We start from the raw sequence: 16,806 nt of genomic DNA on the forward strand, positions 1-16,806 counted from the left end.
TATGCGAGTTACACTCTCTCTCTCTCTCTCTCTCTCTCTCTCTCTCTCTCTCTCTCGTTTTAAATTTATTCTATATTTTCCTCTAGTGATTTTATGGGATATTATTTAATCTTTTTCAGTCCATTTAAATTGTTTTCATAAAGATTTAGACAAGAATCCAACTTTACTTTTTAAATTTTCTTTCTACATGGGAATCATTGTCCCAACACTATTTATTTCATAAGAAGTCTTTTTTCCCCACTGATAAGAAATTCTATCTTTATTAAAAAATTATTTTTGCCTGTATTTGGGTCTTTTTCTGGCTACCTCATTTTGTTGCATGGATCCGTCTGTGTATCCCTCCCTAGTTGCACACCATTTACAATATTATAGCTTTATAATAGGTAGAAAGCTTTATCTTCCTTCGTATTATCCGTTCTTTTCAGCATTTATCTAAATATTCTTGCTCCTTTATTTTGCCATATAAATTTTAGAAATGACTCAATTAGTTAAAAAAATTCTTGTTGCTTTGAGATTACTTAAAATTTACAAATTAACATAGGACGATCTGCCATCTTTACAGTATTGAGTCTTTCTGTCCAAGAACACAGGAAGTATTTTTACATTGGTCTTAAGTAGTGTTTATGAATTTCTTCACATAGATCTTGCATATTTCTTGTAAAGTTTATTCTTATTGTTTCTTTTGCTATTATAAATGGAATTTTTTCCTTTCAAATATAGTTTCTAACTAGTTATTATATAACATTGGAATTATATATTATATGATATTGGGATGCTATTGATTTTGGTTATATAATGCTATTGAATTGGTTATATTACATAATATTGGAATTATACTACATAATATCAGAATTACATTACATAATATTGGAATTATATATTATGTAATATTGTAATGCTATTGATTTTCCTATATTCATTTTGTATCTGGCCTTCTTACTGGATACACTTGCTTGTAACAGTTTTTCAGTTGGTCTTCTTGGATTTTTCAAGTATATATCATCTGAAAACAATGAAAATTGTGCTACTTTCTTTCTGAGTTTTATACCTCCTTTCCTTCTGAAACCAGCTCAATTTTCCCATAGAAATGATGTTTATAGCTTTTTTTGAGTAAACATAGATATTGACTTTCCTGTTGTTGAAGCTTGAGAAACTTATATTTGTCTTATCTGAGTTTCATTCTCAGAAAACCAATCGTCAGGCCTCCCAGATAGCATCAAGGAGTGGAAACTTTCCAGACCCCTTGTCTGACCACCTGCTGCCTGTTGACCAACTCCTCTTCCTTCCCCACTATACAAACCCCTAACTTTAGTCATGGAAAAAACTAATTTGAGCCTTGTCTCCCATCTCTCTGCAGACGTCACCCACAACAAAGCTTTTCTTTTCTGACAATACCCACTGTCTCAGTGATTGGCTTTCTGTGCAGTGAGCAACTGACCCTCACCAAACCCTTGGCATTTGGCAAACTTCTCTTATCAAATTTCAATGGCTAGCTCCTCCAAAATAAAGCTAAATCATAGTAAGGATGTGTAGAATCTTGTGTTGTTCCTGACTTTATGGGAATGGTTCTAATATCTTACCAGTATGCCTAATGCTAGAATTGCCTTGAAAAAGGTATCTTTTTATTGAATTACAACTCTTACTTTTCTAAACTCCATGCTCCCATCAAAAATTCAGATTCCCCAGGCAATCATTGTGGCCCCCATTTTACACCTATCAGGTGACATGTGATACATGTACATATCTCAAACTGGAGGAATGCATTTGTCATCTAGAATTAGACGGTAAACCCTCTCCTGGGGACCAAAATAAGGTATTTTTAAACATTTTCCTCTAAAAGGGATTACCAAAAGGTAGGCACCACATATATTTCAGCTTAGGGCTGCTGAGTAAAAATTTACTACTGGGGCCTAACTAATTTTCAGGGGACATTCAAGAAAGAAGACAGTGCCTGCAAAATCTCTCAACCCAAATCTATTCATATACTATTGCTCTATCTGAGCTCTCTTTCTTTCCTAAGCCCCCACAGTCTTTGCCTGTCTCTTAACTCACAAAGCATGCTGAGCCCAGGTCTCAAAATCATTTCGGACACACTCTCTATCCTCACCCACACCTGCTAATGCTGACTTTGTGAAGACTGTGTTGGGAAACTGTGACGTGTGGTTTCAAACATAATGCCAGGAATACTTACTAAAACTTTAGAATCCCAGGCTCCCCAAGACCTGGTGAAGCTTATGTATACCATGATTTGAGAAGCACAGCCTTACAGTTTCATCAGAAACTGCAGGAACTGCTAAAGGTCCTACAAGGTCCAACTCTTCTTCCTCAACTCTTCTGAAGCAAAGTTAAATTTTAGGGCTCTTCCTAGAACTATTAGATATGCTATGACCACTACCCAGACAGGACAAACGCTATTTCTAAACTACTCGGCTTGGAATCTCCAAGATACACATGCATTTCTGGGAAGGTGGAGACAACCCAAACCATCCGTGGGTAGATTCTAGTGGATACTCTGAACAAAGTGGATCAGACATGTCTGTCAAACCCAGACAAACCCAGAACTAGTGAGGTAACCTAGGAGCCTCCGTTAGAGAAATCAGCCTTTACTAGAATGGACCATGGGAGCCTATGACAGCAAGATCTTTCCAGTCATAGACAACATGTGCCCAAGGCTGGTTCTGTACATCCCTATCCATGGAGCAGCCCTGCCTGTAATTCCATAGTGTCTCAGATGTCTGCACTTGCTCCTAAACTGCCTCAGGTATTAGGGCTAACAGGAGCCATGATGGCATCTGCCACACCCATGGTTACAGTAGTCACTGGCTTGCTAGCTGCCATTTCCGTGGCAGATGGTTGGTTGCCTTGTACCCATCTCTGCCCTCTTTCTACTTCCTCCTTTTCTCTACAGCCTGATGATGTTGGGCAGGTCTCACCTGCAAGCCCCTGAGTTATGGCCACTGGTAAGAACAAGCAACCCTGGAGATGAACAATCATATTTACAAACTGTCTACTCTGCTCACACACACAGTCAGAACCACTTTGGATGGTGGCCTTAGAATCTGAGGAGATCCACAGGCACCCACCTGTGGTTGGAGTCAAGGGTGGTATGAAGTGGCAGAACTGCTGAACTGCTTTTAAATTGGTCTTTAAGCAAACGAGTAAAACGGCTCAGCCCATTAAGAAACCCTCACTCGGAAGCTGTCTCGCTGTCATGCCTCCTGGGGTGTTTGGGGACTCGGTTAATGAACCACCAGCACGGCCCGCTAGTTACTTCCCTGAAACTCACACCACATCAAGGCGAGTTTGCTGAGAAACGAATGCACTCCTGGCCCATCGAGGGAGCCCATCTGGTGAGTTTAGCTTCTGTCTCCAGCAGCACCGCATAATGAAGGAGGCTCCTTTGAGGGAAGCGAAGCATTTTTCCAGTCCGACTCTCTGCCTTCTTTACAGATTTTCAAAGCTTGGTGAAGGCAAGAGGTCTCCCTTTCTTTGAGGGAAGACTGTAGACTTTCATCTTGACTCAGGACCACAGGCTACATAGTCACAACTTAAACTCAGCAATCCGGGTTCTTAAATTTTGTCACTCATAAACTAAAAATTGCTCATTATTGGAGTTTGCAGAAGAGTCTGAGTATTCACTCCAAAGTGAGGACATCTTTCGAGCCTGGCTGAGTTTCCCAGCTCCTACTGTGTGTGTAATGCCTTACAGGTAGGTGTACTCCAACACTTTGAGGAAGTCAGTTTCCTCCATCACTGGGTCTGCAGTGCTATCTCAAGTTGCACTCACAATGCAAAAATATGATTTCTTACTAGAACAAGTTTACCACAATTATTGTTAACTGGTGGGGTTTTCAAAAGCTACTATTTTTGCTTTTTGTAAAATATAAATCACTGTTCATCTAGCTTTATTATTATCAGTTTAGAGTATTATCAGTTATTTGGTTAACCCTATGATGTGCAGTGATCTATAGTTGCATCAAAAGTAGTTTGGGCCTATCATTTTCCAATAATTAAAGTTTTAATATTTATCATATATATCCCTGTGCTAATTTGCTTTGTATAAGGACACTTAAATGACACACTTATATGCTGCCTGTGAACTTGTGTCATTTGAATCACTTGAGCCTTCTCACAAAGAAAGTATAATAAAAATCAGTTATCTTAAAATCACAAGGCATTATTTTAGCATATATAGACTCTTGTATGCATTTTCTTTTTTTACAATACAGATAATATGCAATATGTATTTCTTTATAGCAACAAATTTAACATAATTGATTTTGTCCTTCAATTATATTTTATCTCCACCAACTCCTATCAGTCACTGACAGAGGGAATTGACGGGTAAGGGAGGTTTCTGTTCCACCCAAGTAGACTATGATAAAAAAAAAATTTAAGAATTATAGGGGTTGAGGGGGCAATGATGGAGAGGCCATTGGTAAGGGCTGCAAGTCCCCCACCACTTCATTAAAGCACTGCAGCTTGCCTGTGTTCTGGGTACACACTGAATTTCTATGTTTGCAGAAAGAATCCTACTGCCAAAAAGTGTTTTAAATCTCTGCACCATACTTCTCTATTTATTAAAAATACTATAACCATAAAACAATGCTAGAAAAATCCAGAAAGATGACCCTGTTAGTTCAGGAGAAAAGGTTGAAAAGAAAAGAAAAAGAAAAAGGTAGAACTAGGCACAGAAAGATAATAAGATTCAATCATCTCAATTTACCCTAGCAAAGCACCCAGCTGGGTAGATATCAGGAGGGGTGGGATGGAGATGATGGGAGATGAACGAGAGAAGATCCTGGACCTTTTGGTTCAGGAAAACAAAGACAGATGTTCGAAACCGACTATGATTCAGAAAAAAAAAAAAAAAAAAGAAATGCAAATAGCATTGACCAAGGGGGTGAAGCGTCCCAAGGAGAAGGGATCACTTTGATTATGAGCTACTAGGAAGGATACTTCTCCCTGAACCATGGGTTGACATAATTTATTCAGTTGTGATTTTATTTAGCAGAAATTTGCCACTGAGAAGGCACTGGGCAAAGCCAAGGAAAAGATTCCAAGAATCAGGGATTCCCTTGTTTCTTTGACATTAAGGAAAGTAATTGAAGACAATGTTTTTCAAACTTGAATGTGCATACAAATCACCTGAGAAGGGAGGGCAGGCAGAAGGGGGACAGTCCTGTTAAAAAAAGATTCCTATTCAGAAGGTCTGGGGCTAGCCTGATATTCTGCATTTCTAATCAGCTTTCAGATGATGCCAGTGCTGCTGGTCAGACACTTTGAAGCAGTGTGGATCTAATGAACTCACACCTCACTCAAGTGCTAGAGATACATCATAAGGCAGTAACTATGGTGACAAATACTGCTACTCGCCTACCCGATATCCATTCTCTTTTTATTTCACGATGAGAATCCCAGTTTTGTTTGGCAGGGCAATATGCTCAGCTAGAACCATTCAATTTTTCAATATAGTATCAATTGTAGTTAGGTTGGGGGAGTATGTGTGAAATAATTCTGGCAATAGAAGTATAAGCAGAACTTCTTGGAGAAGGCATCTGTGATGGTTGGTACCGAGTGTCAACTTGATTGGATTTAAAGAGTCAAAGTATGAATCCTGGGTGTGTCTGTGAGGGTGTTGCCAAAAGAGACTTAACATTTGAGTCAGTGGGATGGGGAAGGCAGATCCACCCTTAATCTGGTGGGCACAATCTAATCAGCTGCCAGTGAATAGAAAGCAGGCAGAAAAACGTGGAAAGAAGAGATGGGCCTAGCCTCCCAGCCTACATCTTTCTCCCATCCTGGATGCTTCCTGCCCTCGAACATCAGACTCCAAGTTCTTCAGTTTTGGGACTTGGACTGACTCTCCTCACCCCTCAACTTTCAGATAGCCTATTTTGGGACCTTGTGGTTGTGTAAGTTAATATTTAACAAACTCCCATATATACACACACACACATACACACACATATGTACATATATACACATATACGTATATGTGTGTATATATGTACATATATACTGGTAGGTAGGTGTACTCCAACACTTTGAGGAAGTCAGTTTCCTCCATCACTGGGTCTGCAGTGCTATCATGAGTTGCACTCACAATGCAAATAATATTTCATGCGATTTCTTACTAGAACAAGTTTACCACAATTATTCTTAACTGGTGAGGTTTTCAAGAGCTGCTATTTTTGCTTTCTGTAAAATACAAATTACTGTTCATCTAGCTTTATTATTATCAATTTAGAGTATTATCAATTATTTAGTTAACTCTATGATGTGTTGTGATCTATAGTTGCATCAAAAGTAGTTTGGGCCTATAATTTTCTAATAATTAAAGTTTTAATATTTATCATCTATATCCCTGTGCTAATTTACTTCGTATAAGGACATATACATATACATGCACACACATATGTGTACATATATGTGTGCATGGCGTGTACATATATGTATATGATGGATACATATATGCGCATATATGTATATGATGGATACATATATGCGCATATATGTATATGATGGATACATATATGCACATATATGTATATGGTGAGTGCATATATACACACACGTATATGATTAATACATATATGTATTTGTTATAATATATATCCTATTAATTCTGTTCCTCTAAAAGAACCCTGAATAATACAGCATCCCTTCCTGTTTAAAGGGCAAAATCTTTGGCAGAGGTTTTGGCCTTTGTCTTGGCTTTTGGTGTTGTCTCCCTTTTCCCTGCCTCAAATACCGACTAATACCTGGAGGGGCAGCAGCAGCTCTCTGGCCATGACACTGAAAACTAGACTCAAGAAGGTGGTGCTGGAAGCAACAGCCTGGGTCCTTCAAGTCTCATGGATTGTCCTCACCTGCACCCCAAATTTGGGTTTCCCCAAAAGCAGCCCTGAGGGGGGAATTCAGCCGTAAGTAGTTTATTTGGGAGTGATTTCAGGAAACCCCAGCGGAGGGATGAGAAGTGACACAGGGAAGGAAAGGGAGCCAGTAGCAGTGTGTCGCCAAGCCAATGGCGCAGGGGAACCTGGAGCTTAATCCCTGGGGAATTCTTGGAGACAGTGTAGAACATTGCCAGGATTATCTAACCAAGGGGAGAAGAGGCTGGGGTATGTATCCACTCAATCCCATCTGTCCTTGGAAGAGAGCTGCTTCTGTAGGGCTTTCATTCTTCAGTACTCTGACTTGCCCAGCACACAGGCCAAGTATGCTCCCCTACTCTAAAACAGCCCTGTGACTGTGATTGGGGGTATTTGCAGTAGCAATAAGAACCTTAATGACAGGTATGGGTGGGATACTAACAACATCGGCTATATCTGAGAAAATTCAATCTAGTCTCTGTTATTCTAGTCAGACACAATTCTAGCTGATAACCACTCAAGGAGTATTATTTTAAAAGATATTCTCATCCATATTGCACTAAGAGGCCAATGCTTAACACTAAGCTGTATATCTGTAATGCAGAATCCAAGGCAATATCTTTAGATGCAGGAAGCCTTTTCTAGCAAACTTTTAAAAGACACTGTATAGACAACCACCTACTCTGCCAGTGGGAGCAGCCAGCAGACCTCTCTCCAATGTGGGGATTTTGATATAACACCCAGAGCTTATAAATATGTTACTTATTTTCTTAGTTCCTGGGCAAATCAAAGAGACTTTCAATGAGTTCAGGAAAAAGCATTCTCTAGGTAGGGAAAACTCCCATCCTTCTAAATGATTAACATCCTTATGAATGACCTAGAAGATGAAATAAGAAAGTTACTCACAAGGCCACATGGTACCAAGCTGAGGCAAGGTGGAATGTGAATAAAGATTAAAAGAATGAGTTTCATAAAGTTCTTGAATGTGGAAACTGGAAGAGAGAACACTGACATCATCTTTTCTTCTTGTCTGAGCCCTTTGGCTGATGTTGGGGGGAATGGAAGCAGCATAGAGAAGGAAGGGGCCAGAGTCCCCCTCTGCTCCACACAGAGCCTAGGTTCAGGCCTGGCTGCAGCCAAGGGAACAAAGACTGGAGGTTAAGCAGGCCTAAAGTTTCCAAAGTCAATGATTTCAAAGAAAAATGCAGCAAAATAATAATAAAAAGCAGCTGTCACTGAGGGGCAGAGAACAGCAATCTCCTTTCATCTGACCCATGGAATGAGTTTTGGGGAGGCAGGGCCAGAGAACCACCCAGACAAAACAAACAAAACAATAAGCCCAGCACCACGGAGGGAAAGGTAAGCAGTTTTCTTTCTAAAACTTTTTGGGAACTTTTTGCAGTCTTAAGTATTTCCAAATCAGGTTTCCACATAGCCAAAGGGTATGCAATGAAGCAAATGCTTTTGCTACATAAGAGTAAACGGTGTTTGTGTGTGTGTGTTGGAGGCAGGGCACAAATTGCAACGATGGGATTGTCCTTCCCAAATTTCTGATGCAATTGCCCTGAAGTGCTCTTCATCAATTCTTTTCTAGGTGCTTGCCTGTTGCCCTTCACCAGTTTCAATTTCTTTCTCTATAACATGAGATATACGCACCTTTCTGCAACTTAGGTTGTTGCTAATGTCAAAGCAGAAAGGGTATCATAGATGAGCAATGGCTTATAAACTAGAAATAAATGTAAAACATTATGATTACTAACATTACCATTGACCCCTTAACATGTCTGGGTTCATTGTTTATACAATATTATTGTTTATGCATTGGTTTGACCTTGAATAATACAATGTGATTTTGAAGATTATGTGAGGTAGTATGCATGGAGACGTAGCATAGGGCCTAGCACATAATTACGTTCTGACTATTGTTATTATCATCATCACTAACATCATCACCATCATCACCATCACCACATCACCATCATCACCATCACAATCACTATCACCACATCACCATCATCATATCACCACCACCATCACAATCACTATCACCACATCACCACCACCATCATCATCATCACCACTATTGTCACTGTCATCCTGTGTTGTTCATTTTATATTATAAAGGCCCCCAAATCAATGAATATTCTCTTCTTTTGATTCATGGGCATTTGGCTACTTGTGTTTCCTTTTTAAGCCAATCTCTAAGTCACCAAGCAGCATTAGAAAATTGAGTAGTAAGACTTCCTCTGATACCCTAGGAGGCTTTTCTTCTCCAAAAGATGAGTAATGAATGAATTTGAGATTACTCTGAAAGACAAATAATGTTCCCTGCCTATTGTTATTGCTTTTGCTTAATTTTCATTTGTGTTGACAGTCAGCACTCACCCGAGTGTTGTCACCCCCAAGCCTGGGGAAATATAGCTCCTGAACATTTTCAACCAAACAGTCACGAAGCCGATTTTCCGTTAGCCTTGGGGACATTCAAAGGTAGTTTACCACTTGTGGATGACAAATCAGGTGCATCCCACCCATCTCTCTTCCAAAGACTCACAGTACCACAGGATGTGAATGCTGGAAAAGCTCTTTGCAATCTAGTCAACCTTTCATTTTTCACATAGGAAAAAAGGGACACAGAAAAATAAAGAACATGTGTAAAAACATACAGATAATGAGAGGGGGGAACAGTACCAGAACCCATGGCGGCTTAACTTTCATCCCAGTATTCTTTCTGCTACCCAGTGCCACCTCTTCTTGAAGTCAGATGACATGACACCATCAGAGCCTTGGCAGGGAATAGAGGAAAGGCCGTACACGCAGGTGAGAGAAGCCAGGAGCAACTGGAAATTAGCTGGCTGGAGTGAAGATGAAACAAACTTGGAAACAAGCCTCTGAACTAGAGGTAGGCAGGAAACAAGGCAAGAATGGAGCAAACATATCCAAGGAGCAGGCAAAAATGGATGGGAGCCCAAACCCAGCCAACAGTGACACCTAGCCTTGTCTGGGAGCCAGACTCACAGGACTCATGACATTACTGGCTCCTCCATCTCCAGGAGTCCAGCCCTGACCCGGAGTGACCAGGGCTAAGGGCTGAATCTATCATTCTGAGACATAAAGAGCTGGCTTTGATTTCTGATGTTATTTTGGTGCTGGTTGTTCGTATCTCACCATTCTAAAGGGTCTCATCTGATGAAAGCATAGGGCAAGAATGGAAACCACAAGCTGGGAGTGAGAATTCTCAAAGTCTTGAGTATAAACGCCAGGAAAAATAGAGCAGGAATTTCCCCCAAACCCTAACAGTGAGAACATTCACAAAGGAGTTTCCTCAAGAGCTGATGATTAAGGGAAACAAAAGAAACAGATCCTTAATGAAAAGTCCTTTTCATTTGTTGGTCCCATAATTTATGCGTGCTTTAAAAAACAAATCATAAAAATCAAACTCTTTGCGTCTGAGCCAAGTATACAAATTGTGTGGACGACTAGTTTTCCTACTGCTATGGTCTGAAGGTTGGTGTCCTGTAAAATTCATATGCTGAAATCCTACCTCCCAAGGTAGGAAATGGGGCCTTTGGAAGGTGGTTAGATCATGAGGGTGGGGCCTCCGTGAATAGATTAGTGTCCTGATAAAAGAGACACCAGAGGCCAGGCGTAGTGGCTCATGCCTGTAATCCCAGCGCTTTGGGAGGCCGAGGTGGGTGGATCACTTGAGGTCAGGAGTTTGAGATGAGCTTGGCCAATATGGTGAAAACCTGTCTCTACTAGAAATACAAAAACATTACCTGGACATGCTGGCACGTGCCTGTAATTCCAGCTGCTCCAGAGGCTGAGGCAGGAGAATCACTTGAAATTGGGAGGCAGAGGTTGCAGTGAGCCGAGATGGTGCCACTGTACTCCAGCCTGGGTGACAGAGAAAAAAAAAAAAAAAAAAAGAGCGAGAGAAAGACCAGAGAGCTTGTTTGCCCCTTCTGCCAGGTAAGGTTACAGTGAAAAGATGGCTATCTAAGTACCAGGAAGCAGGCCCTCTCCAGGCACCAAATCTACTGGCAAATTGATCTTGGACTTCCCAGCATTTACAGCCATGAAAAATAAATTTCTGTTGTTGATAAGCCACCCAGTCTATGGTATTCTATTACAGCAGCCCACATGGATGAAGATATCTACCTATTGGCATCTTTTGAGAAGAATAATAGCTTAGTTTTGTGAGAATGAAGAGGGCACCTTAGGCAGAAAACAGTATGTGCAATGGTCCAAAGGTAAGCAGCAGCATTCCCTGACCAGAGAGCAAGAGGGGTGGGTGGAGAATGGGGCCTGTGTTAGGAGCAGTGGCAGAAAGAGTGGAAGAAGCAGGCAGGAAGTAGATTTCAAAGGAGTCAGCACACGAGATGGTGTGTTTGGACTTTCCGATAGATCCTCACTATGACCCCCAATGAAGCAGTTTTTCCTTATTATTCACATTTTAGTATTTGCAAATTCTCCTACTAAAATTTCTTTCTGTGTAACCCCCAAATCAACTCTTGAGATGCATTTGCAGTCATTCACAGACATATGCAGATGAGGGAAAATGTGCATGCTCGCAGCTGAGGTGGGACCAAGCTCTTTTTGTTTTGACTGTCAGACTGTAAACCAGCACACTTTTGCAGTCTATTGAGTGGCACATTTTTGTGATTTTGTTGGTGATTCTGAGGTAGGAGACCAGCAGGATTTGTTTTCTGTTCACAACCCTGCTGACACAAAACAGAACCTGATCCAAATGAGATGAAGTAAAGAAACTAGCAGAAACCAACTGGGCACGGTGGATCATACCTGTAATCCCAGCACTGTGGGAGGCCAAGGGGGACAGATCATTGAGGTCAGGGGTTCGAGACCAGCCTGATCAACATGGTGAAACCCTGTCTCTCCTAAAACTACAAAAATTGGCCAGGCACAATGGTGCATAGTGCAGGCCATTAGTCCCAGCTTCTCCGGAGGCTGAGGCAGAAGGATTGCTTGAACCCGGGAGGTGCAGATTGCAGTGGGCCAAGACTACACCACTACACTCCAACCTGAGCAACAGAGTGAGACTCTGTCTCAAAAAAAAAAAAAAAAAAAAAAAAAAAAAAAGAAACTGGCAAAAACCAGCAGATGGTAAAGAAAGCGATCCCCAGCTGCCCTCATTGCTCATTAGCATAACACACTCCCACCAGTGGCATGACAGTTTACAAATTCCATGGCAATGACCTGGAAGTTACCACCCCTTTCTATAATGTTGTTGAATAACCTGCCCCTTAATTTCATTAACATGCCCCTTAATTTCCATTAACATGCCCCTTAATTTGCAAGTATTGTAACTGCAAGTATTGCAAGTAACTGGATATAAATATGGCCACCAACAGCCCACAAATGTGACTCTGGGCACACTGCCTATGAATTAGCCCTGCTCCACCAAAAGCAACTCCAGTTGAATAAAAGACTGCTATTTAACACCACTGGCTTACCCTTGAATTCCTTCCTGGGTGAAGCCAAGAACCTGTATTAGTCTGTTCTCATACTACTAATAAAGACATACCTAAGACTGGGTAATTTATCAAGGAAGGAGGTTTAATTGACTCACAGTTCCACATGGCTGGTGAGGCCTCACAATCATGGCAGAAGGAGAATGAGGAGCAAAGTCGCATCTTACATGGTGGCAGGCAAGAGAGCATGGGCAGGGGAACCCACCTTTTATAAAAACCATCAGATCTTGTGAGACTTGTTCACTATGATAAGAACAGCATGGGAAAGACCTGCCCCCCATGATTCAATTACCTCCTACTGGGTCCCTCCTACTACATGTGGGAATTATCGGAGCTACAATTCAAGATGAGATTTGGGTGGGGACATGGCCAAACCATATCAAACCTTCCCTGGCTAAACCCCAATTCTGGGGCTTGCCTGTCCACCTGCTTCAATTCCACTGTTTAAAATAGCTCCCATGTGTGGTGCTGAAGTGCTGCAGGGCCAGAAGAATGTGACATGCCTTATAAGAAAATGCATGTGTTAGATAAGCTTTATTCAAGCTGTATTTCTAGTAGAGACAGGTTTTCACCATATTGGCCAAGCTCATCTCAAACTCCTGACCTCAAGTGATCCACCCACCTCGGCCTCCCAAAGCGCTGGGATTACAGGCATGAGCCACTACGCCTGGCCTCTGGTGTCTCTTTTATCAGGACACTAATCTATTCACGGAGGCCCCACCCTCATGATCTAACCACCTTCCAAAGGCCCCATTTCCTACCTTGGGAGGTAGGATTTCAGCATATGAATTTTACAGGACACCAACCTTCAGACCATAGCAGTAGGAAAACTAGTCGTCCACACAATTTGTATACTTGGCTCAGACGCATGAGTTGTAGTTCTGTTGGCTATGAGTTCAATGTTAATTAATCAACAATTTGTATTAAACAAGATGTCTAAACAGAAACACACATAAAACAAGGTTTTAACAATGTGTTGATAGAATGATTAAACTATTATGACCAAAAGCTTACAGAAACCTAACTCCATATTTCCCCTAGGAGCAATGGTTTAGTATTTAATTCAGTGTTTGCAGCAACTGTATAGAATGTAACTACCACGAATAATAAGAATCAACTGCACTTGGAATGGCTTCATTTTATTTGACTTTAAAATCTCCATTTCACAAATTGGGACCCTAAGTCTCACAAGGCTGAGACTTGCCCGAAGCTCCGTAACTACTAAGTGTCAGAGCCAGGACTTGAACACAAATGGTCTGATTCCCACTCCCATCATATTTCTACTCTGAAATGCAGCAGATGCTAAAATAGCAGAAATACCAGTGTCCCTCAGGTCAGGTCTTAGAAATCTATAGTCAGCCATGCCATAAGACTGAAAGGTAATTCAGTGAAGGTCTTCTAGGATGCCTTAGCTAGCTCTTTACTGGAGGTAATGGCCAGGTAAAATCCTAGAATCCTGCCTGGCTCCACTTGGGTTTGAGCTGGGTTTTGTGAGAACTCGATTTATCAGTGGTCTGGTACAGGTTCCAAATTGAGATATTGGCAGCCTCAGGAGAAGCCCAGCATCTTAATATTCCAGATGCAGCCGTGCCTGGCAGCCTAGAGTCAGATAACAGCAGCCTGGGTGTGTGCACACTTAATATTCCCTCCAGCAGCCCCATATCCCTCCTCCTGCTTCCAAGTCCTGCTATATTTTTGATGAAAGCTAAACAGATTATGAAGGAAGCCCAAAAAGGACACAGTGTTTGCAGGAAGCAAACCTTGAAGGGGAGGCCCTTGGGGGCTAGAGAGAGCTACAGCTTTCTATTTAGGCAGTGCTCCTTTTGGATAATTGGATGCCTGCTTTGTATGCAGCTGGTCAACTGAAAATGTATACACAATGAGTGAGTGGTGAGTGTGTGTGTGTGTGTGTGTGTGTGTGTGTGTGTGTGTGTTGAGCAAATAGGGTAAGGGAGGAACCAAAACAGCAGAAGACAGAAGGGATTTTTTAATCTGATATGATGATAACTGACCATCTCCATGATATCCCCTTCAAATCTGCTAAAATTGTAAGAACAGAAAACCCTTACCAGGCAATGTTTCTCCAAAGAAAGAGATCAAAGCGGAAAAGTGTCAAATGAGACTGCAGCAGCCCCAGGCTAATTGTGAAGTTTGCCTTATGGGCCTCAGCTTCTTCTTCCAAGGTCTCCTGCCCTCTCTTGGATACTCAGGGACCCCATACTAGCTCCCTATGTCTACCATCTAATAGCATTGTAGGATTTAGTGTTAAAAGAGACCCCATAAGCCAGCTAATTGTAACCCCCACCCAACCTGGGCTGGTATACACACCTGGACACTATTAAGGGAGGGTCTTTCAACCTCTAATTGCACCCTGTCTTTACTGTGATGGTGATGACGGGAAGGGATACTTACCACTTACTTCCAAAGGTCACCTATCCCACAGGTGATCCTCCAATGCAGGGGTCTGCAAACTGTGGCCCATGGGCCAAATCTGACCTACTGCCCGCTTTTGCAAATCATACGTCATTTGTACATGGCCATGTTTATTATGTATCGCCTATGGCTGTGTTCATACTACAATGGCAGAGTTGAGTATTGTGACAAGTACTGTATGGTCCACAAAGCCTAGAATGTCTACTGCCTGCCCTTGCACAGAAAAGTTTCCCAGCCCCTGGTTTAATGGAAAAGATGGGTTTTTTTACATTGCACTGAAATCTGAAATCTGCCCTGGTGGTCACAGTCCTCCCCCTGGAGTGTCATGGGAGGCTACATCCTCCTCCATCAAACTGTTCCCCACCTTCCTCCATCAGACAACCCTTTGGTTATGTGTAATCAATCACTGTGGTTTGTTCTTTTTCTCTTTCTCCCCTCTGAGATGGAAACCCCTTACTTGTGCAGTCTCCACTTGCAGTTTAGAGAAGGACCCTTGTCCACACACGCTTGGCTCTGCCTTCTGAGGAAGCCACGTATGTCTCACACCCAACCCCACTCCCTCTCCCACATCTACCCCAGGAATCTTTGGGTTCTTAAATACTTCAACAGAGAGTGCTAGACGTAGCTTGTATTTCTTCAACCATCAATTCCCTTTATAAAGAGCCTGTCTGGTGACCTTTGCTTTGCCTATTAATTAATTTATAGGCCCCCAGCCAACTGGGTGGGGTAGAAGTAAATATAGACAAAGGGGGAAAGTTTTAACTTGGTTTGGCTAGACATTAGAATGGACGATTGTTGTAGCCAAAAAGGAACTTATGGTCCAATTCCTTTATTTGACAGATGAAAGAGCAGAGACCCAGAGAGCTTGTAGAATTTGTCCAATGTGTCAAAACTGAGCAGCACTGGGATTTAGACCAGAACACAGTAGTTTTCACTTCAGGATCACTCTTTCCACTGTTGTAGTTGTCTCTCCATATGGCTAATTCCCTTAGATCCACAGTTAAAATGTTCTGAGCATCTTAACATAAACTGGGAAGAGAATAGCTCCTCCTCTCTAGGCCATATTATTCTTTATCCAATGGTTCCCCCTCCTACAACCTCTTCCCACTAGATTCTCTAATACTCCAAAGTCAGGCCCAGGATGTTCAGAAAAAAATATCAGCACGTATAATTGATATAATTTATTAAGTACTTGTTATGTACCAAGCACTCTGACAACTGCATCTATACTGATCATCTCATTTAATCCTTACAATAAAAAGAGAGAGATCATTATTACTCACATTGTATGAATCACAAAATAGGGTTTTAAAGAGCTACCTGAGTGGTCTTTTGGTGGAACCCAAACCAGACAACCTGACTCCAGAGCTGGAATTCTTTGCTTCCCACTAATTGGAGCAAAATCTCCGGCTCTCCAGCCTCCCACTAACTGAAACCTCATGGGAATTTTCTACTGCACTGCATGGAGTCAAGTCTCCCACAGAGGTGGGCGAGAGTCTATAAAATATTACTTGGCTGTCCTCTCTCTAATATTCTTCTCCTACTTTCACTCTCAGTTGAGCAATGATTTTTTTTTCTCAATCAGCAAAGGTCTATAATGGATCCACTACAACTCTACTTTTGCTATTACTGTTTCTCCTCTTTTTTTCTCTTCTCCCATTTTCTTCTCTTCTCCTTAATGGCTTAGATCTGCCAAAAGCACCCACAGGTACTGACAGCTCAGACAGGGGCATGCAGAAATAGAGTGTGTTCCCCTTTGGATTCCTGTTCTATTCAAGGTGCAGTTGATGCTACTGTCCCTGCCTCCTTCAGCAGCCATCTGGCCCTGACCCACAGAAAGGGGCAAACTTGGACCCTGAATTTGGTCCTCCTTAGGTTGGACTTTATATGCAGCTCACTATGAATGATGCTGGAATACAAAGTGGAATAATATAGCCCCTGCCTTCTTGAAGTTTACCACTAGTGGGAGAGAAAAACACGTAACAGATAGGTGCTTGAACAGATAATTT

Source organism: Rhinopithecus roxellana, chromosome 17, assembly GCF_007565055.1.
Source record: "Rhinopithecus roxellana isolate Shanxi Qingling chromosome 17, ASM756505v1, whole genome shotgun sequence".
NCBI lineage: Eukaryota > Metazoa > Chordata > Mammalia > Primates > Cercopithecidae > Rhinopithecus > Rhinopithecus roxellana.